We start from the raw sequence: 21,468 nt of genomic DNA on the forward strand, positions 1-21,468 counted from the left end.
TTTATGAGTCCTTGGCTAAACCTTGGGAAAAGAGAATATTCTGTAATTGCTTTAATAGTAATAATACTTGTACTGTGTCACCACTGTTCCACAAGATAAAAGGGTATTTTTTTACTATCCCGATTCTACAGGCAGAAGAATGGGAGGAGTGAAGGTGTCACAGGACTAAGACCAAGACACAGGGTCTCAAAACCAGTTTAGAATTGTGGCAGAAGCAGTGAAGTCTTTAACAGACTGGTTTGTGTAACAACATTTCCAGCTTGGAAAAAAGATAATCAAGGGGGAACATGATAGATGTCTGCAAAGTTCTGGGTAGCATGGAGAGTATGGGCCATTCTCTGGCTTAGTGCAAGAGCTGGGAACACTGAAACAGGCAAGATGAAGAGATTGTTCTTGCATCAGTGACTTGACCTGTGCAGTGTGACATAGCAGATTGTGGATGCTTATGGTTTATACATGCTGATGGAGGAGACTGTACAAATCTTGGGAGATAAATCCATTGAGGGTTACTGAACAGGCAGAAACTACATCCTGTTCAGAAAGTCTCTTAAGCTGAAAATAGTGGGAGGCTGGAGAGTATGTAGTATATAATGCCTATATCTCCTTTACTGTCTTCTTATGACCACTGCTATCCTATGGCCACTGTGTGGCCATTCCTATATCCTGTTACACAAAGAAGATGAGAATATAAACCATGAAAAACCTATAGTAAGGAACCATTTCAGAACTAGCATCTCTTGAGTAGGAACAGCTTGTCATGTAAGGGTCCTGTCACAACAGGCCTACACCACTCTCTTGGTTATACTTGACCCCACAGCAGAACAATCCATACAAGAGTGAGTCTATCCCTGTAATAGAACCTACACTTCACAAAGGTTTGAATTTCACCACTTTGGAGAGGCCCCATGGCAAAAGATACACTTTGGGAGAAGGTTGATGATGTACTTCCAGTGGGCAGGTATTTCTGATGTACCTAGGTGCCCAGCTAAATTCCTTCTGAGAAAATTGCTTTCACACTGTTGCTTTTCTCTTGTAATTGTGGCATGTGCCTGGGTTTCTAGAGCTTTCAACGGGTATCTTTCATTACCTTAGGTACAAATAAATGAATAATATCATATGATGATGATAGGTAGGCAGATCCAAAGTAGGAAGACAGGCATAAATGGGAGGTCTCCTGTGGAAAATGTGGGCAGGGTGAAAGATACATGATATGACATTTTAGCCAATGCAGGAACAATTATTGCCTTTAGTAGAAAGGCTTCTGCTGAAGGGTAAAGAGAGAACATAAGTATCTGGAAAATCTCTGAAGGAAAGATTACTGCCTGTGTGCAGTAATAAGTTAAAGTGATGCCAGACTAGTTATGAGATCGTCTGCATAAGCAGAAATAACTCTGATTTAAAGTCATGTCCTACCTCAGGTCTTCTGTCACTTTTCCCAGAACATATTTTTTTTTAAACTATCTAGTTTCAGGGCTGTTTGGACATATCCCTATGACCTTTCAGAAGAAACAGGAAAAATACCCCCTCACCTTGTAATCAGATAGAAGGTAAATGTTTACCATGCTCAACTAGGTTGTTGGTCAAAGCCTTGCAGGCTGAGGACTTCTTACCCTCTAGGCAATTCACTGTCATGCCTGCAGTCCATCTCTGCCTGAGGATTTTCCAATTGACCATGACTATGTGCCAAATCTAAGGAAATATAGCAATTTCTTCATATCAAAGCTCTCCCACTTAAATTTTTGATGTTTATGCACCGTTCAAACTTGCTACCCCTGCGCTACAGGTGACTTGCAGTTTTGTGGCATGCAATATCTTCTGAAAACAAAGAAATACACCTCTTTTCTGTGTAGAAGAGGCCTATATTTCAAGACTATTACTGTATTTATCTGTATTCTGTTTTATTCTGTATTACTGTATTCTCCCCCTCTACTCTGCTCTCTTGAGACCCCACCTGGAGTACGGAATCCAACTTTGGGCCCCCCAACTCAAAAGGCACATGGAGCTGCTCGAATGAGTCAGAGGAGGCCACAAAGATAATCAGAGGGCTGGAGCACCTCTTAAGAATACAAGCTAGCTAAACGAGATCAGGTTGTTCAGCCTGAAGAAGAGAAGGCTCTGGGGAGACCTTACAACAGCCTTCCAATACCTAAATGGGGCCTACAAGAAAGCTGGAGAGGGACATTTTACAAGGGCATATAGTGACAGGACAAGGGGGGGGTGGCTTTAAACTGAAAGAAGGTAGATTTAGGCTGGATATTAAGAAGAAATTCTTCATTGTGAGGGTGGTGAGGCACTGGCACAGGCTGCCCAGAGAAACTGTGGCTGCCCCATCCCTGGCAGTGTTCAAGGCCAGGTTGGACAGGGCTTTGAGCAACCTGCTCTAGTGGAAGGTGTCCCTGCCCATGGCAGAGGAGTGGAACCAGATGATCTTTAATGTCCCAGCCTAAACCATTCTGTGATTCTATTATTCTATTTCTGTTTAATACTGTATTAGTTATTAGTTTTATTTTAGACAGTAAAGTGAAAATATGGACACAAAATAACTCTGGTCTTGGACATATAGCAGCTTATCTCTGTCTTGAAACCAAGGCATAAGACCAGATTTACTGCTATTAGCTGAATTTGGTAAACTTCAGATCTGAATTTGCATGAGAGCTTTGGGGCCTAAAATACCTGTGGGTATTGTACTTTGTGAAGAGGTAGAAACAGTGAGAGTAGAAAATAGCTGTTAATCATATGTTGCACTTTTTCTCAACAAAAGATAAAGATTTTTAGCATGTGAACAAAACAGTCAGGCTTGGCAGCAGGATTGAGCACACTGGCTCTGAAGGTCTGGTAGGTCAATGATCCATGAGGTAGGAAGGATTTGTTCAATAGACCAGAACACCTCAGCTGAGGCCATTAAAGGACTTAGGAGTCAAAAATCCATGTTTTCAGCTCCTGGGTCAGTTCAAACAGCTACATGGCCCATTCTAAGCCCATTTCCCTCTTCCCCTAAAAACTTATTGCACATACCAAAGTAAGCATAGCATTGATCAGAGAGACTGTAACAGGCTTTAGAAACCACACTGCCTTATATGCAGGCGTAAGATGCTTTAAGAAAGGTCAAGAGTTATTTCCCAACCCTAAGTGTTTACATGATAGATGCTAATCTAATCTGTCTAGACCATAACGCCCTTAACAGACAGAAAAAAACTGGCAAGAGAACTTCCAGATAAGTCTCTGTACCAGGTATGATTTAAAGGTACAACATGTGTCTCTTACAGGGGCTTGTGACCTCTGGCTGCTCCCTGCTAGCAGCTGAGAGCTCTTTCCCAGAAAGTGGCTTGTGAATTCTTCTTAGGTTTGCACTATCATTTTGGCTGAATGTTAATCCTCATTAACAGCACTGCCTTGACACCTTCCCCTCTGTGCCCTGCTGCCGTACTTTGACCCCAAAACAAAGTGATTGCTTCTAGGAATAAGAAGGCACTTTGGTTTCCATTTGTGCTTGGCCCTTCTGTTCACACCAGCCATAGGGGTAGTTGCAGTGTCAGAGAAGATATGTGGGGACCAGGATGTGGATTGAGACCTCAGACAGCTAAAGACCACAGGCCATAAAACAAATAACCAGTCATAATAGTTATTACTTGAGAGGCACCTAGACCAGTTGAGCACCTCTAGAGAAGGGCTTAGCACTTTTATTTTCCACTGGTCATTGCTTGGAACAACTTCTAGGGCTAACTGTGGCTGTAGTCTATCCTAGTGCGGCCATCCTGGTCTTCCTTCCAGATTAGTGACCTGTAACTGACTGACAGCTTACTCAGAAGACCAAATCAGTCTTGATTTTAAGACTTCAGAGGAATAATCACTTTTCTTAAACCCCTGATGAATTGCTTTCCCTGTTTAAAAAAAAACAACAACAAAAGCATCTTATTTCAGATCTCCATCTAAGGACGCATTGTTATTTTAAAGCTATTGAAGCCATTGTTATTTAAAGAGGAACTTGACTGCTTCTTTTGTAAAATCAAGACAATGATAAGGTAAACATTTTTTTTACCTAAATAGCCTACTACCTATATAAGGCACGATAAATAATGATTTGTTCAGTGACTCTACACCCCATGCCTAGCCACAATGTGGTAAGATAAAGAATTAACGTTAGCCTTTCCTTTGAATTCATTCACAAAGGACCTCAGCATTTTAGACCAAAAGATTTTTCTCTTTGAGTCACAGTGTAGTACTACATACTTGCTTACTCTTCATGAATGCTTTACTCTCATTTCACTAAATGTTAATTTGCATGAGATACTTGTGGCTTTAAAGAGACAGCACAGGCTCTCTGTGTCTACCAATTTAATTTCCTTCCATCTGAAAACAATCACAGAGTTCTGGATAACATCATCAAAACGCCTGTTCTGACAGGCGATACACTAATGTCTAAGTGAATCCACAAAATATAAAGACGTTAGTCATATTTTATTATGTTCAGACAAGTGGCACTTCAAGTTAAAGAATACATTCCAAATATATTATTGTTCAGATAGTGTACATTTTTAACTTCCTCAAGTAAAGCATACCTTAATTAGCCAGCTGTAATCCAAATTATAGTTTGTCATTTGTTAAAGCTGTTAAAATACCTTAAATCATCTGCATATGGTTTAAATATTAAGGAAAATAACTGCATTAGCAAAAATTATCTGAATGTGAGAGGGCTATAAATAGATAGGAGGTGGATTGGACAGTCGGCAGATTCTGAATTGGAATAAAAACATCTTACTTAAGCCAAAAACATGGCAACCAATATTTTCTGTTATAAAAATATTTGAGATGAATTTAGTTTTCATGAAAACTGTCTGAAACTGAAATGAATAGCAGAAGTTCTCTGTTTATTTACAAGCCAGTGTTAATACATGAAGTGTAAAGTAAGGCACCTTACAAGCAATGATGGCGAACCTTTGATTATATTAAAAAATCCTTTTTGCCAGGGATAAGAATGACTGTATTTTCACGCTCTCTTGGAGTAACCTCCACCTTGATAATCCTTGTCAGTTGAGCAAATTGCATGACAGGTCTGTGAAGTGGATTACTACTGTCCACTAGAGGCTGTAATGAGACCAACAATGTCATTTTAAGACAAACTGAATACTTAAGACTGTAATGATCAATAATTGTGAAATTACTTTTCACACTCAATACACTGTCAATCACTGGATTTCCCTGAATATGAAAGTTTGAAAAATATAAAAGTCCAACTTCTTATGTCTCCTATTCCTCTGTTTTTCCTAGATACTACTAATTGTATAAAATATGCAGCATAGATGACATTACAGCTAGTGGATTGAAAGACAGGTTCTTTTAGACAGTGTGCATCTTGCATGTCAAATTGATTAATATCTTTTGATCAAGACTGTATTCAGCTGAGAGTTGTATCAGTTTCAGCACATCACCAGCAGTAAATAAAACTGCTTGAGTCAATGTGGGTTCTCGTGTCCCACTCACCAATGTGGTGTCAGAGCCTCTGTCCGTACTGTGCTCAACCAGCTGACTAGCAGCTGTAGCGTATCTCTGCTCTTTTTGTCTCCCCAGAAGCAGGAAAGTCTGCAATGTAAGAGCTGTGTTTTGGAATTTTGCTGCTACTTTCATGTATGCATCCCTTGCTATATGCTCTCCTCAAAGGGGGCAAGGTGATGGGTATTAGGATGGCTCTTAGCTTCTCTGAGAGTGCACTGCAGCCCTTGGGCAGTACCTGACTGCTTCAGTGCCAAGTTGCTGCTCTTTATTCCTGTTGTCTGAACTATCCTTGTGGTGGGTAAAATCACATCTACTTTCCACAGCAAATTACTTTCTGTTCTTAGTTCTGCACTTCTGGGTCAATAGGCTGCACTGCCTTAATAGATAATGAAGGACCTCTGTCCCTGCCATTCAGCAAAGGTCATGTTCACGTGCTGTTTCCCAACCCCTTTCCCTTCACTAGCACCTCTCTATTTTGTGGTATTCTTTGTGCAGAGAATATATTCAGCCCCAGTGTAGGCCCTCAGCAGGGCAGCTGCAGAGGCACAAGGATGTCTTGTGATATGGTAGTATATCCTGTGTGTCAGGCAATGTCCATGGAGGCATAGTCTCCTCAGCTCTCATCTGTTAATGCAGTCAACATATATATAGTCAAAACATAGGTGAGGAATGGCTTATGGACCTGCCATGGCTGGTGGCAGTTGTGGCACTTCCCAAAGCCCTGGGTTAAGGCCTCAAGCTGGCTCAGGAAAACAGTATTTCTTTGACTTACAATGGACTTGTATTTTAGGGGTCTCTTTTCAACTCTGAAGCAGAAACATAAAGAGCTTTTACAAAGCTTTTACAAAGCCTAGAACCTGAAGTGTGTCAAAAAAATGCATGTCCTGTGGCAAAGACCATAGCCACAGAGTGGAGGAACACACAAGTCTCTTACATGAGCCTGCTGCAGAAGGGAAAGTTGCCCAAAGCTTGCTTCAGCATGAATGTGGCTTCTCTTTCTCTGTGTGTGCCACACCTCTTGGCAAGGTGAGCATTTGAGAAGGAAAGATTCCTTTCTCCTGAGGTAACACTCTGTACAACTGGAATAAAAAAGGTGGCAGATGAGAGAATGCTGTGTACTCAGAACTGAACACTGATGATGGGGTTGTAGTTTGTCCCCAGCTTTCACTTGCTTTTCAGTAATCTCCTTTGGTTTGTCTCTCTCCCTTGGTTCGTTTTATTAAATCAATGAACCTTGCATTAGCTGGGTGAAGATAATTTTGCTGTCTGCTTTGCTGCTGTAGGTTCACTGCCTCATAGTGCTGAGTGGCACGTTTGTCCAGACATCTTGGCCTGTTGCTGCTTCTGTCCCCAGACAACTCGTAGAATGGCAACTGATGTTGGACTTCATAGTGCACCGGAACTAAAGATGCAGAAGGGGCTGTGGTAAAAGAGCCTTATGTTTCATAGAACCAGTCTATATTACAGTATCAAGACTAAATCAAGAGCACTGCAGCTTACAATGTTATTATTAAGTTCTTTAGCAATTACAGTGAACTAGTACAGTCATTTATAGAAGGGACTACTTTGCTGATCTGCATAATGACAGGCTGAGTCCTAGGGTATTTTGCATCTAGACTCTAATGCCAGACTTAATGCTAATGGACACACAGGAGATACACCTGTACTAGAAACCCAGTACCTTGGAGCTTACTCTTATGGCTAATTAGTACAAGCTGCAACAAACAGCCTGGTCTGGATAGCCATGTTACTGGGAGCTCACATCTGAGGCCTTTCTGAGGCCTGTGACCCCACAGCATCCAGATCCACAGAGCTGGTACATAACAGCATTTTTTGCAATGTCTTTGGGGTGGGGAGAGGCTTTCTCTGTGCTGCACCTCCCTTCCTGATGTCAAAGCAGAGGATGAATGGCTCTTCATGGACCGCTGTCAAGTTGTATGCAAGCATAGCAGCCCACTATCATTTGGGTGTATTCCCCCCATCCATTGCTTCCATAATTTGTTTTATTTCTCTGTTTCTCTAAGTTGTACCTGGCTTGGTAATTTGATGTTTTATCTTCTCTTCTAAGACTTGAATACCAGACTGAACCAGTTCAGAAGGAGGGTATTTTCTCTGGTCTCCAGTTTGCATCCATGCTTGTTATTTGCCTATCACTGCAGTTTATGGCACTGCAGAAACCTGTGCTAAGAGGAGTAAGAGAGTAACAGGTTGACGCTGGAACACGATGGAAGCAGTGTAAGTTGCCTCAATTTGGGGGGGGAGGGCATTTGTGAGAGGCTCACAGTGGCCTGCATACAGCTGGGAGAGATGTGAAGGGATCTCTGATGAAATGCATGCTAAGGAATCAAGAGGGAGTTAGTACCCAAACATGCGTGGTTCAGCCCTGCCTGTCTTGTAGTTCAGTGACGGTATGAGTCAGAGCCTCTTTGGACTGAATGAAGTGGAAGGTACTTTCTACAAAGCAACTCAAGCATATGCCAAGGATCCGGATAAATAAAACTAATTCAGAAAAAGGGAGTGGGATGCAGGCTCTTGCTCTAAATCACTTCACAGTTCTCTCAGTGAAATGCAATATGGCATCTTAAATAAAATCACCCTCTTCTGACTCTTGCAGAGGCTGCTTCAGAGCATTCCCTGGCTTCCAGCACAGTTTTATTTCCTCCCTTAGAGAGAGACAGACCAGCCTTGACTGAGCAACTGATTTTCACGCATCCTTTAAACCCGCATTCCCTGCCATTTCTGAAGGACAGCACGCTTCACTAGCTGTTTCTCTCTCTCCCCACTCGCCCCCCTCCTTAAACAATATAGGTTGGGGTTGGGTTTATTTTTTTTTTTCCCTTCCCCAGCTCATTTCTTTCCGCCTGCAAAGTGCTTTGAGATCCCCGCGACTGAGCCTGCCACAGGAGCGGGGACTTCTCTGGAACAGTGTCGTGCGCCGGGATTAATCCCGCCGTGGCGAGCCAGCCTGGCCTTGGAAGTGTTACGAGGGGAAGGAGGTAAGCGTCGAGGCGAGGCGACCCGGGCCCGCCGCCGCCGTTCCCTCGGGCAGCGTGCGGCGACAGACCCGCAAAGGGTTAAGCCGCCTTGGCCCGGCGGTGCCGTGCGTATGCAATAATCTGTGTGGCTCTCTTGGCCGCCAGCCAGAATGTTGCCTTGCCTCCTCCTCCTCCTCCCTCCCCCCCCCCTTTTTTTTTTTGCATGAAGTAGGATCCTTGAGCTGTTGCAGAGGCAGCCAACTGCTCCATATTTGGCTTCTATTACCCATTTACATGCTGGAGAGCGGAGAGGGAGCGAGCGCTGTACCGCAGACATCATTTCTACTACGGTGGTGGAGCCATCCCGGACCTGTGTCACTGCAGGGGGAAGGAAAAAAACCAAACAAACAAAAAAGCAGACCCAAGCCCCGTGATCAGCTAGGAAGACATTTGTGTGCGAGTCTCTCTCTGACCCCCACACCCCCCGCCAACCCCACCTCCACTGATACTTTACAGTAAGTGGCTTTTTCTTCCTCCTCTGCTTTCTGCCTCCCCCCTCCGCTTCTTCCCTTGTTTAGACTGCAGACCGCCGGCGATTTCCAGCTGGAAAAACACGGGGCCTGGGGGAGGGGAGCGCACTGCCCACCCCGCCGTGGGGCTACAGCCCGCCTCGCTGCGGCCGCCCCCGGCCCACCACAGCACGGCCCGGCCCGGCCCGGCCCGCAGGCGCCGCAGCCGCGGGCTCAGCCCCGGCCCAGGGAGTGAGGGGGGAGGCGGCCGCGAAATGGCCGAGGGAGGCAGCGAGGATGTGGGGACACGGTGCGCCCCGCCGCGGGAGGGAGCGGGGACCGGGCGGTGGGCCCGGGGCGGCCCCGCGGGCTGAGCCGCTCGTATAGCCCTGCTCGCCGCTTCTCCCCTCCTGCTTCCTCCTTCCTCACCGCCGCACACCGCTTCCCCCCCCGCCTCCCCTCGGGCCGGGCGGGGTGTGTGTGGCCGCGGGGACGGTGGACATTTTGCTCGCCGCGGCGGCCTCGGGGCGTGTGGGACTGCGGGTGCGGTGTGCGTGTGTGTGTGTGTGCTCTGTGTGTGTGTGTGTGCTCTGTGTGTGTGTGTGCTGTGTGCTGTGTGGCGACACGGGCTGTGTGTGTGCGCGTGTAGCTGCGCGGTGCGGGGGGGCCGTGCGGTGCGTGTACGCCGGGCGGGCCCGGCGGGGCGCAGCGCAGCGCGGGGCCGGGTGCCGGCAGGGCCGGTCGCCGCCGCACGGCGTATGTAGTACGGGGCTGGGCGGCTGCCGGAGGGTGAATGAAGCGAGGAGGAGGCGGCGGCGGCGGAGGAGGAGGCGGCGCTGGCGCTGGGATGTGCCCGGCAGCGGCCCCGCTCCGCTTCACTCAGGGCCCAGGCCGGCTGCAGACGCCACCCGGTACTGGCGACCGGGGGAGCGGGGCGGGAGGGGCCGGGCGGGAGGGAGGGACGCGGGGTGGTGAGGGGGCACCGGGGGTCCTGCCGGAGACGGCCCGAGGTGGCCTCGGGGAGCGGGGCCGGGGCTCACCCCACTGCCGCCGCCCCGGGGCTCCGCTCGGCTGCGGTGGCGGCCGCTGCCCTCCTGTCGCTCACCTACCGCCTTCCCCCGCTGCCCCGGCGTTGGCTTGAGTCAGGCTGGGTGGCTGGGCTGTGGGGGCTTGGGGGGGTTTGTGTTTGTTTTTTTTCTTACCTAAGGCATCGTAATTTACCGGCAGAAAACAAATAAATGACCCCTCGTACGTTTGTGGGTGCTAAATCCTTTAATGCCAATCCTGAGAATATTAAAAGTCTATATTAAAGCATGCTGGAAAACGCTAGCTCCTACTGTAACAGTAATAGCGGTGGTAATAAAATGACGGAATTGGGAGCGATTTACATGTTATTGAAGAGGAGGAATTACTGAAGAGTAATAATAGAAAAGAAAACAAGTCGGAAGCCCGTTATATAATGCACTGTGTAGACAACGAGAGCGACGGGCTATTTTTATTTTGTTTACCGTATGCTGTGTAATAGGGACTCCTCCGAGCAGCATCTTTTCCCGGTGAGCCCAAACTCCAGATAGAATTGAGGGGAAAATTTTAGGCATTCCTGTTGTGCCCAGGCAAAGAAATCCGGGTTTGTAAAGTCTTCCTCTTTACAAATGCTTTCTGTGTACGGATCAGCAAGGGTGCAGGTACATGACCTTTGTTGGGGACCTTTTCCCTTTCATATGGTAAAGAAATTCATATTTTTGTAGGGCAGGTTACACTTTAACCTTTAATGTTCATGGTTATGTATTTTACGCAGCAGTGGTTACTTTACGTGTCAGCTGTGGTCAGACATAGTGAGTTACTCTGCTTACACACCGAGAAGTCAAGGACTTTTAATTTCAGTTTCGAATGAAGCCTTCCCCTAAAGGAAAATCCCAGCTTCGTGTTAATCTATTTCTGTTCGGGTGATGGAGACAGTTCAGCTTTATGATATGGAGCAAGGGTTATGAATGAGGGAGAGGAAGATTGAGAATGGCCGGGCAAAATATTATGCTGGGGTTATTTTTGCGATGCTGTGAGATAGTAGTAAGTTGTAATTGCACGTTATTGCACCTAATTTGTCATAAAACCAGCATGGTATTTTACGGGCAGCAGATTGGTTTGTTTTTTAAAGGGGTGGCTGCGATCTCCTCACTTTTTACATAAGGCAGAGGTCGATAGATTTTCCTCCGCGCTTGCCTGTCTCTCTCATCATGTAGCGACATGTCAGCAGTGTAGGCTTTCAGCGCGCTTACTCCAGCCCTGATCACTCATGTAATTAGATCAGGCTGCCATGGTAACAGACGGTATTCACCGTATTCACCGTCCAGTCAGGTGTGTGTATGGGTGGCGGGTTACCTACAGGGCTACTACCTCCAGCCCTTCGTGTGCCCTGTAGAGCCGTGTCAGTGGTCTGCAGCCAGCACAAGCAGCACCTCGGGCTTGCCGAAAATTGAAGGATGCCAGTGGTGGTTTTGGAATGGCTGAACTTCTCAGAAAGGGTGTTCTTTGCCTGCTGTAGTGTCAGGCAGATGGGACGGTGCATGGCACGCTTAGCAGGTTATAGCCAAATTGTCAGTTCCATGGAGTTTATTATTAGCAAGTTTACAAAGGTGTGGTACTTTGTAAAAATACTTTTGGCTTATAAAAGCTTGCATAAAAGTTTCTTCACTTTTCCTTTTTTTTTTTTTTTTTTTTCCCCTGGCTGGTTTAACTGTTTTGTGGCTGTTTGTAAGATTGTGACAGTTGCCATTCACATTTTAGGCTGCAGGCTTGTTATTCTGCGCTCACGTACTGCACTTTGTACCTCCTGGCCAGTAAAATGAAAGTCTGTGATACCTGATATCACTATTGTCACTTAGGTTTGTTAAGCCTGTTTGTAACTCTTAGCAAGGTCTAGGCCCTTCTGTGTTTTAGGTGAAAGCTGACTTTAGTTTCTCTCGGTAAAAAGCTAAGTATATACAGTATTAAAACAAATGTTCTCCTCAGCAAATGCTTTGTTTCCAGTGTTGGTATTTCTTTTGCCTTTTTTTTTTTTCCAGTTGTGCTCATCAGAACTTTATATCCATAGCACAAGAGGCTTTCTGCCACAAAGTTTATAGTACCTTGAAAGAATATGCAATCTAATTAGCTTAGAACTGCGTATTGGTCTTAAAAACATATTTAACTGAGCAATGTATATTTGTCCTCATTCTCTGTGTTTGGACATCACTGTTTTAAGCTGCTTTTCCACAAACGTAGGTAACAAATTTTTAAAGGCACCAAATTTGGCACTCTGCTCTAGTGTCATAAATCTGGAGCAACTCCAGGCGAAGGGATTGTGAGCCACTTACATGGGTGTATATCTAGAATAACTCCATTTATTGGACTTAATCCAGGCATGTAGTAGAGTAACGGAGCTCAGACGGCGATCTGCTGCATATCACTGTTATTTTCTCTATATCTTTTTATGGGAAAAAGCACTGTGGGCTTAAATAGGATTTTTGCCTGATTAAAGAGCCACATTAAGTGTCTGCAGAAGTGGTTAACACCCCTATTCCAGTCACTAATCTTGTGTGCACTTACACTAATATTGAACTTGGCCCGAAAGATTTCATGTCTCAATGAGAAATCATCAGCACCCACAGCTCCTGAGCGTTTGTAGTACCAGGCTGGAACATAATGCAAGCCAGAAATATCTCAGTAAAATAGATATTTTAATTGCGCTGATGGTAAAGCACCGGAGCTGGAGGAGGCAATGAGAAATGCCTGTCGGTGGTTCAGCTCTTATGGTTCCAGGCAGCTGCCAGTCTCGGGGTCAGTGTGACAAGTTTGCAGGTCTCAGCCTGCCTGCTGAGCAGCAGAGTTTCTCCTGGCAGGGGCAAGGGGACAGGGAGTGAGTTCACGGGCAGTTTCCTACACCCAAAGTGCAGCTTTTCAGTGCCTCAGCGAACTCGCCCTTCTGGTTAGGAGAGAATATCCTCTGCTCCAAGTGGCCGCCTCCGGTTTGGGCCTCTGTACCGAGGGGGTATCTTGAAATAGAAGAGCCTGTTAGGACTGGCTGGAGAGAGTGAATTATCGCACGCAGGACAACTCTTCTAGAGTGAGCCTTTGTGTGCTGCATGCTGCTTATACATATTTTATTGTAAGACAAATTACCTGTGTGACTAAGAGCATTAGAAAGTATTTATTTTCAAAAAGGCCATGTGTACAGAGTTAAAAGACTTTTTGGAAGTAAACAGTGCAGCTTTTCTCCCTTGCCCTTCTGGCCTGATTGAATTTATTTAGAAACGTTGAAAAAAACTAGTCTTGTTTTAAAAGAGACCTGGAATTTCACTTAACAAAAATTTTTATGTAATAGATCCAGTGGCCTAGTTTCCTGTTAATTAAGAAAATAGACACTTAAATGCAGTCACCTGAAAAGCAGCTAAGGATTTGAACATTAGTATTTAAAAGGAATCGTTTTACTAACATAGGTAGTAAAACAAAACCAAGGCCTAATTTTCCCATTGCTGAAGTTTAGCAGTACATCTTAGTAGATGGCAGTCAGGATTATCATTGTCATTGCTCATACAGTGTGCTGCTTTTGTTGTGGTGTGCTAATTGAAGGGGAAATGCAATAAAGGAGTAAGGCAGGCTGAAAAGGAAACGTGTGTCAGAACTGCATAGATGGTCTGAAGCACTGGCTGGCTGCAAACCTACTCCAGCGTGTGAGGCAGCTCACGCTGATGCTGCTTGAGGGAATTCGGGCTCTGTGACAGCCTTAGCTAAGCATGCAGGCTGTGAATGATGGGGCTGCTGTGGAGGACCGATCAGGTACAGTGTGTGCAATTCACAGGGTGCAGATAACATAGTTGTAGGTCTCTTCCGAGACTGCTGTAAGCATTCTGCTTTAACAAAGAAAGGTCTAATTGGCACGGGAAACAGAAGTATGGCAGGCTTGGCACAGGTAAATATTTCATTGCAAAGAAATGATGTGCTATGTTCCAGTCACTTCGGTAGCCTAAGCTTTGCATACTGAAAATCCTGACCTCAGCCTTTCATTTTACTTTTGTGTAAGACTCTTAAGTGCAATAACTGAATAAATAAATAGATATTTGGACAAAGGCACTGTATTTTAGAGACTTGTTCAGTGGTTCACATTCTTTATATAAAGAAATTTAAGATTTTCACTTGGGTTTGGCTGAGCTGATGCATGACTAATGTTTTAAAATATAAGAAACTTTGCAAACTCCTGACTTTTGCAAAAAGACAAAAAACGGATCTATGAGTGTGATTCTTTTTTGATCTCAGTGCATGTGTTGAGAACGTAATGCTTGATAGGTTTCTTTTTTTTTTTTTCCTCGAAGCTTTAGTCTGAGGTGGTTGTACAACACATGCAAATCTGTGTGTGTGCATTGGTCCCAGTCTGCAGTTACTTTAGTATACGTCCCAGTGGGGGGTTTGCTGAATGAGGACTGATTAAAGAACCTATCTTGAGTATGTGTGTAGGTCCTTCCATAAATAGGAAAGAGTAAGTATGTTCATAAACAGAAACAACAAAAATGAGGGAGAAATGGTCCCACTAAATACTTTTATTGTCACAAGAGTGATAAAAAATATTTGGTGAGATTCCAAGTGAAAAACCAAAATGTATTTTGTTTAATATATGATGTCAGCAGAAATTCAGTGCTGGCTCTTCATAATTTTGCTGAGCATAAATACAGAAATAGAAGAAAAAACTCACATTGATAGAGTTTTGTTTATGTTATTTGGGAATTTGCAGTAATATGCATCGACCCTTAGCATGCCATCAGCATGTGCACAAGGTAATGTTATATTCCCCGAGCTGATTATTTTCCACCTAATCGTAGTAGTTGCAGCAGTATGTTCTCTGGATGATGCTCCTCCTCAAATAAAATATGTTCTGTTGGCAGTGAAGACAGGCATCTTAACTTGCTTATGATTCTTCACCTCATTAAGATTACATTTAGGAAAAGAGCACTCAGTTTGAATAAGTGGGCTCTGCTCTCTACTATATGTGCTCTGCAGGATTAAATGCATAGTTTATTTGTGCTTCAGTAATAGCCAAAGCAGTCTCTCTCAGTCTTCATTGGGATGTCTTAGCATGCTGTAAATTGTTTGGCTCTTAACTGTCGTTTTGTTTCTTTTTTTTTTTTGTTTTCATCTCCTCAACTCCTGGATCTACAGTCACATCGCAGACCAAGCCACATGGGCAAGCAATACAACCTGTGAATTTATTCTTGACCCCTGTAGGACAGTGACCACCTTCATTTTTTTCTTCATCATACAGATATGCACTGCCAATAAGGTGAGAATATAATGCTTTTTATTTCCTCTATCAAGTGTACGCTCTCTGCTCTGGGCTTTCATCAGTGTGCACACCTTACCTGTGTCTGCCCGATTACCAAGCCACGATATATTTGTATTTCCCTTGCCTGGCAGTAGAGGTCCTTGAGAAACTCTCGTCAGAAAAATTCCATTAACTCTGGTGATTCAGTTCGATGACTTACAGGACAGTGGGTTCCAGATGAGTGGTTTTATGCTCACCTCAGTTACTAAAATATGATAGTATGAATGAAAAAGTTTACAGGCTTTGCTTTTGTTGTAAAATGCCACACGTAAAATTGTATAAATCCTTCCTATACTCTTACAAATGTTTTCAGTGGTTCTAGTTGCTTGCTGCCTGCTTGGCTTTTCCAGAGTCCCGAGTTCCTCCTGACCACTAAACTTTGTCCTGTTCCCAGGATAACTAATTACTACTGACGTGCCTGGGTGTCTTTTACTCTTTTACTCTGGATTGAGGAATGTTTCAGATTCTTCTAATTTCCCCACCCGCACCCACTCCGAAATGCTGTAGCCAGACAGGATGTAATAATGCACATATATCAGTCTCCTCTCTCTCCTTCCCATATGGTTGTGGAGAGTACCTTGAAAAAACCAAATCTCAAGGCTCAATGATCATACTGCCAATAAAAAGAACATAAATTTTTACTTTATTTCTTTAATCTGATTGTCATTAAGCCAGCCTGTTTTTTTGGACCTGTTGTATGATTTTTGAGTGCTTGGGATTGGCAATACTACTAATGCTTAAAAAAAAAAAAAAAAAAAATAAAGGGTTGTAGGGAAACTGCCTGTGTCTTTTAAATAAAAGAAAATTAAATGTAGTGGTTACTTGCAGAAAATCAAAGGATTTTTCTTTTTCTGTTTACAGCCAGAAAACCTAATTAGTATAGTGTTCTATTTATGAGGGGCTGATCAGAAAGTCTCCATTGCAGAATAACTTTTCATGTATACAGCATATCATAGCCAAGTATGCAGCACATAATTTACATTTTATCGTGGCTGCGGGGAAGGGTGCTGTGCTTTAAAGGGAAGTTGTCTAAGCAAGTAGTTGCATGCAAAGACATGCCTGTTACGGTTTACAAATGAGCTTGAATGATGGGGGTGGATAGTAACTGCTGTATCTCTTTGGAGCAATAAGAATTTTTTGAGAGTGAAAAACTAGACAAAGTGCCAGTGTGCTGACACATTTTGTCTTTCTGTTGTGGAAGAAAACTGACTTGGTAGCAGCTATTGACTTGGGAGATAGAGTAGAAGGAAGCTTTTTATTAGGACGTCATTTCCACAAGACATTTCTTTCTTTTTTCTTTTTTTTTTCCGGAATTAGCTTGGGCAGTATGAAATTGTATTTATTTGCAGAAGTGATTACTCCAGGAAAGGCTTATATTTCTTAATTAGAAGTAGTAATTGTTTATAATGTATTGGTCAAATCCTATGAATAATCAGATTGTGTTAGCCACATTGTATTGCTAAGTCACCTGGAATATTTTAGCATTTGGTATTTCCTGCGGTTGCATGAGAGATAGTATATTAGATATTAAGCAAACATTCCGGATAAAAAAAATATAATCTGGTTAAGTCTGGTGCAGAGGCATAACAGGAATATAGTACTATGCTGCTTTTTTTTTTTTGTACCAGTACAGCTTGAACTGTAGTGTTGTATCTGTGGGCCTTAGATCAGATTTGTTTGGGCTTCTTTTCTTGTTATTGGACATTTTAGTCACTTTGTTTCGGGTACTTACGCGGCCTTATTAGTTAGTTCTCATTTTCCCTAGGGAGCAATCAAAATCAAGACCACTATATAGCTAAATAAGTGAAATAAAAGTTACTGGGTAGAGACTGCGTGCTTGAAAACATTCTCTCTGTCACTGGATGTAACAGGCAGAGAGATCACAGTAGTAACACGTGAAAGAAACATGACCCGTTGCCGTGAGGGGAGCAGCCACAGGTAGGTTTCACAGCTCAAGATAGAGCATTGCATGATAAGACCCATTGTGTTTCTGGCTTTTGCATTTGTTTCAGGGTGAAGGTGGCAACAGCCCCACTCTGTTTTAGGCACGCCTGTGTTATTACCATAGAGTTTGTCAGAGGGACCAAACATAGGCCATGCTTGAATATATCCAAAGTGAGATCTCAGAAACCTTACTTAAAGCCTAATGGGCCTGCATGTGCATTCAGGGCTTTATTCATATGAGGAATCGCATGGCTTCAGGGAATAACACCATTGTGTGTGTGAGCTCCAGGTGTACTTACCCTTCCAATTCAAGCAGTGTTCTTTCAGAGCCTGCTGAAACATCTTGCCTGAATAAGGACACAAAGTATAGTAAAAATAAAAATAACTGGAGATACCCTTTTTTTAATCATGATTTGAATTAATTTTTTAGTGTGCTCTACAAAACAAGAATTACTGTTACTTATTCAGAGCATGCACTGCCTTCTTCCACATAGGCAAACGACTCAATGCTTACTTATAACCAGTTGTGTTGGGAGGATTTTGTGCGAGGCACTGAACATTTTAACAACTAAAAAGTTCTTTTTCATCTTTTCCACTGTCGAGTCACTTGAATCTATTAGTCATATTATAGTATCAGATTGAATTTACAACCGCAGCCCATTTGAAAGATTTTTTTTTTCTGACTTTTCCATATGTCTGTGCACTACCTAACGTGGCTTATTTTGTGCATAAGGCATAATTTCTGTTACATGCAGTCTGCTGGGACCTGCTCTCTGTAAATGGACAACAATCTGCCCTTTTAAAATACTTTGTAGTGAACATAAAAAGAGACAATCTGCCTCTATATTAGTGTGTCCAGTGGTGACTTTGATTGCCATATCGGTGTCCTTATGTCCAGTGTATCATAGCTGGTTTTATTTCTTCCCTCTTGTACTGTTTATGAAGGCCTACAATGGCTGTAGGACTAAAAGAAGGTGGGAGATGGAGATACTTGAGAGTGTTAAGAGCACAGGTGGAATGGAGATGTGAGCTAGGTATAATTGGATAGTAATCAGAAATAATATTTTTTAAATTGTTTGGTTTGTGTGTAACTCAAAGGTAAATTAAATGAAATGATACGAGTGCAGACTGACACCTTAGAAAGGAGGCCTTGTGGTCCCCTTCAGCCCTACCTCATCACCTCAGCTGTGACCTTTCACATTTTTGTCTGTTCCCTCATCAGATACTGAAGGTCTGATGTTTGACTGATTGAAAGCTTTCTAACACCTTCTAAAGTGTAAATGGAGTTGGGTGTAGTGATCTGTCTACTTAAAAACACAAGGCTCACATTCATAATGTGATACAAGCCATGACTTGAGGTTTGATTCACCTTCCAACTCCTGTTTCAAAAAGGTGTATTTGCAGATGGAACAAGAGGGTTGTTATCCCACATGCTGCATGCGACTTGTTAGCATTACTTTAAAGTGTGGGCATTCGGATGTTAGTGAAAGTGTTAGAGGGATGGATAACTTCTGTGTGCTGAGGGCTGAAAGGGCTGAGAATACTAAATGTGATGTGTGATTGTGTATAAGCCTCAGCATCTGTGTGCCTTCCTCCTGCCCCTCTCCTTTGGCTGTGTGTGGTGGGCAGGCTGTGCTGCTGGGTTTTGCCCCTGCTGGGTTTTGCCATGCCTTGATACCACGGGTATGCTTTTGGGTGAAAGTTAGATCCAGTGACAGCATTTGAATTTGAATGTGTTGGCTGAGGGGGTTTTGGCAGTGAGATACTGTGGTGGAGGCAAACCATCCTTTGATAAGTTTGATAATTAATTCTTTGGTTTATGATCAGTTGCTTAGCAGTGATCAACCCATTTTGGCACTAGCTGTAAACCTGACTTAAGAATTTATTGAGTTACTCTTTGCTCTTTAAAAAGTACAAATACTGAAGTGTTTCTCACTTGTATTGCAGTGTAGTTGTGACTGTTGGCACATTTTTGTTTGTCAGGTACTCACTCGTGAAGGCCCGTCTAGTTTTGTGAATTTAACGTTTCTGAGGGGCCAGCTACTTGAGAGAAAGTCAGGCTTTAATGGAAAGTCAGGTTTTAATGGAAAGTCAGGCTTTAATGGAGCATAATTACAAAAAGCAGGCTTAATCCTCCTTTACTGTGCTCTGAAATTTTGTGCTAGTGAATATTTTCCACTGGTGCGGTTCCTTTTCAGTGCTATGTCTATCAGCTGAGTAGAGAGTGATTTTTCAAATTAATATAAATTAATTTCTTCTCTTCTGTAGCTCCTTGACACATGCCTTGCCTGGTACTGTCCCGTTTTCATAGCTTTCCCCAGATAGGCTGACAACATGTAGATCCAGAATGTTTGAAAATTAACTTGTATGCAAGAGGAAAAAAAAAGTCCTGGTAGATTATTACTTTAGAAGAGGTTGTAAGTTTATTCTCCATGTACCAGTAGTGGTTAAAAACCCATAGCACTAATCATATGCATTTTTATTTACAGATTAGTAGGCTCTACTCTGACATATGACTAACGGGGAAGCCCCTCCCTTAAACAGTTGTATGTCATCTGCTTCAGTGAACTAATTACTTAGCAATTCCCATTTGATAATTCCCTCTTTATTTTCTGATGAGTTACTTAACAGTGATGAGCTTGTTGAGCAGAATACCATGCTTAATCTGTGCTTCTGAAACTACAGTGCGGGCCTGGGGATATCATTGTTTTCTAAATGCTGTTTAGCCTTGCCATAGGAACTTTGAAACCACGCTAAGACATGTTAACAGTTCACAGTCAACGGTAAGCTAAATATGAGTGATGTGCAGCATTACCCAAAAAATAAAAAAGGGGTTTAGGTTACTGTTGCACTAGAGAAAGGATAGTAAATATATAATTTCTAAAAAAAAAAAACAAACCCAAACAGCCCCAAAACGAAACCTAACATAATTAAGACATATATAAGAAGCAGAAGCTTGTGTCAGCGATACATTCTTTGTATTATTGTCCTCTCCACTGAAATAATCAATTGAAAGGAAATCTTATTCTTTAAAAAACACAGTTTCTTTTAATATCTGTTTGACAGTTCAGCTGATACTGGTGATTGTTGTGTTGTTTTAATGAGAGATACTTTGTTACTCTCACTTTGTCACTTAATGAGAGATAAATTGTCACTGTGTTTTCTCTACTGTTACCTGTCTTTTTTATTCTTCCCCAATCCCTTTTCACATTCTTTCACTCTAGTGGCCACAGCAACCGTTGTTTCTGGCTGGGGAATGCCTTTCCAGTCTTACTGTTAATTACAACATTGCAGTGTTGCTAGAGGGTACCTGAGTTCAGCAGTGCTTAGCTACAGCAACAGGCAAAGGGATTTATGGGGTGAAGTGACATCAGCCTTCTCACAGCAGGCCTGGTAAGGTCAAAATGAGCCTCCTTTGTGGGCCAGGAGTCAGATGGATCCTTTTCAGGCCCAGTGCCTCTGAAACAACCATGTGAAACCAGGCTGTTGAATTTGATCAAGATTTTATTACTAACTTCAGCACAGGATGGTTTGTAGACCAGCTACAGTCACTTTGACTAGCTGGTGGCATTATCGTGCAGATGCTGATACCTGAAGAATTGGATTTTAGTTGAGCTGGTGTTACAAGTGAGAATTGGGCTATTTCTTCTTGAAGAAGTAGTGTAGTACTTTGTGTATTAGTTCAGATGACATTGCGTCATCAGACTTGCTGATTTATTAGGTATTCACAATGATATCTCTTGGCCAGCACTGGAAGCTGTGCCACAGGCTTGTTTTATCAATGAGAAAAATGTATTTGTACATTGTTACATGTGTTTGTTGTAAAATTAATCAGAGGAACAGTAATTTTATGAAACATAGAATGCCGAACAGATTAATCTACCTTAATTGTGTTCATGAAGTACACCAGCTATAAAATCTTTTGAAAGGAATATTAATCAAGTTGATCAAAGGTGGCTTGAAGTACAGAATTCTAATAGGAATGCAATTACTTTCTGCCTGCTTGTATGTTTGCCGTGGCTTGTGTGATTTTTTTTTTTTTGTATTGTTTAATTCAAAATTAATTTCCATTTTGCTTTTTGGATTTTTTTTTTGTTTTGTTACAGAATTTGTCATGTTTTAAAAGTGAAGATATGAGAAGGTAAAACAGACAAAATTTTGCATTTTAGAAAATGCAATAAGTAGGGCGCATAAT

The 21,468-nt window shown here is 43.0% G+C and overlaps 1 protein-coding gene across 11 annotated transcripts in view; it reads left to right on the plus strand.

Annotated features, from left to right (window-relative positions):
• Positions 1-9,630: 9,630 nt before the first annotated feature.
• Positions 9,631-21,468, plus strand: part of ATXN1 (ataxin 1) — a 226,535-nt gene continuing 214,697 nt past the window's right edge. For 5 of the 11 annotated variants that reach the window (XM_061449521.1, XM_061449524.1, XM_061449525.1 and 2 more), the window contains exons 1-2: positions 9,645-9,888; positions 15,167-15,287. The gene's annotated coding sequence lies outside the window, so the exon portion shown is untranslated. Of the gene's footprint in view, positions 9,889-15,166; positions 15,288-21,468 lie in introns of all 11 variants that reach the window. The other 6 variants (XR_009742714.1, XR_009742715.1, XR_009742712.1 and 3 more) reach the window with 5 other exon arrangements.

This window comes from Pezoporus flaviventris, unplaced genomic scaffold, assembly GCF_033815535.1.
Source record: "Pezoporus flaviventris isolate CSIRO_AGI_PZ_B2104156 unplaced genomic scaffold, CSIRO_AGI_Pfla_v1 ptg000007l, whole genome shotgun sequence".
NCBI classification, from domain to species: domain Eukaryota; kingdom Metazoa; phylum Chordata; class Aves; order Psittaciformes; family Psittacidae; genus Pezoporus; species Pezoporus flaviventris.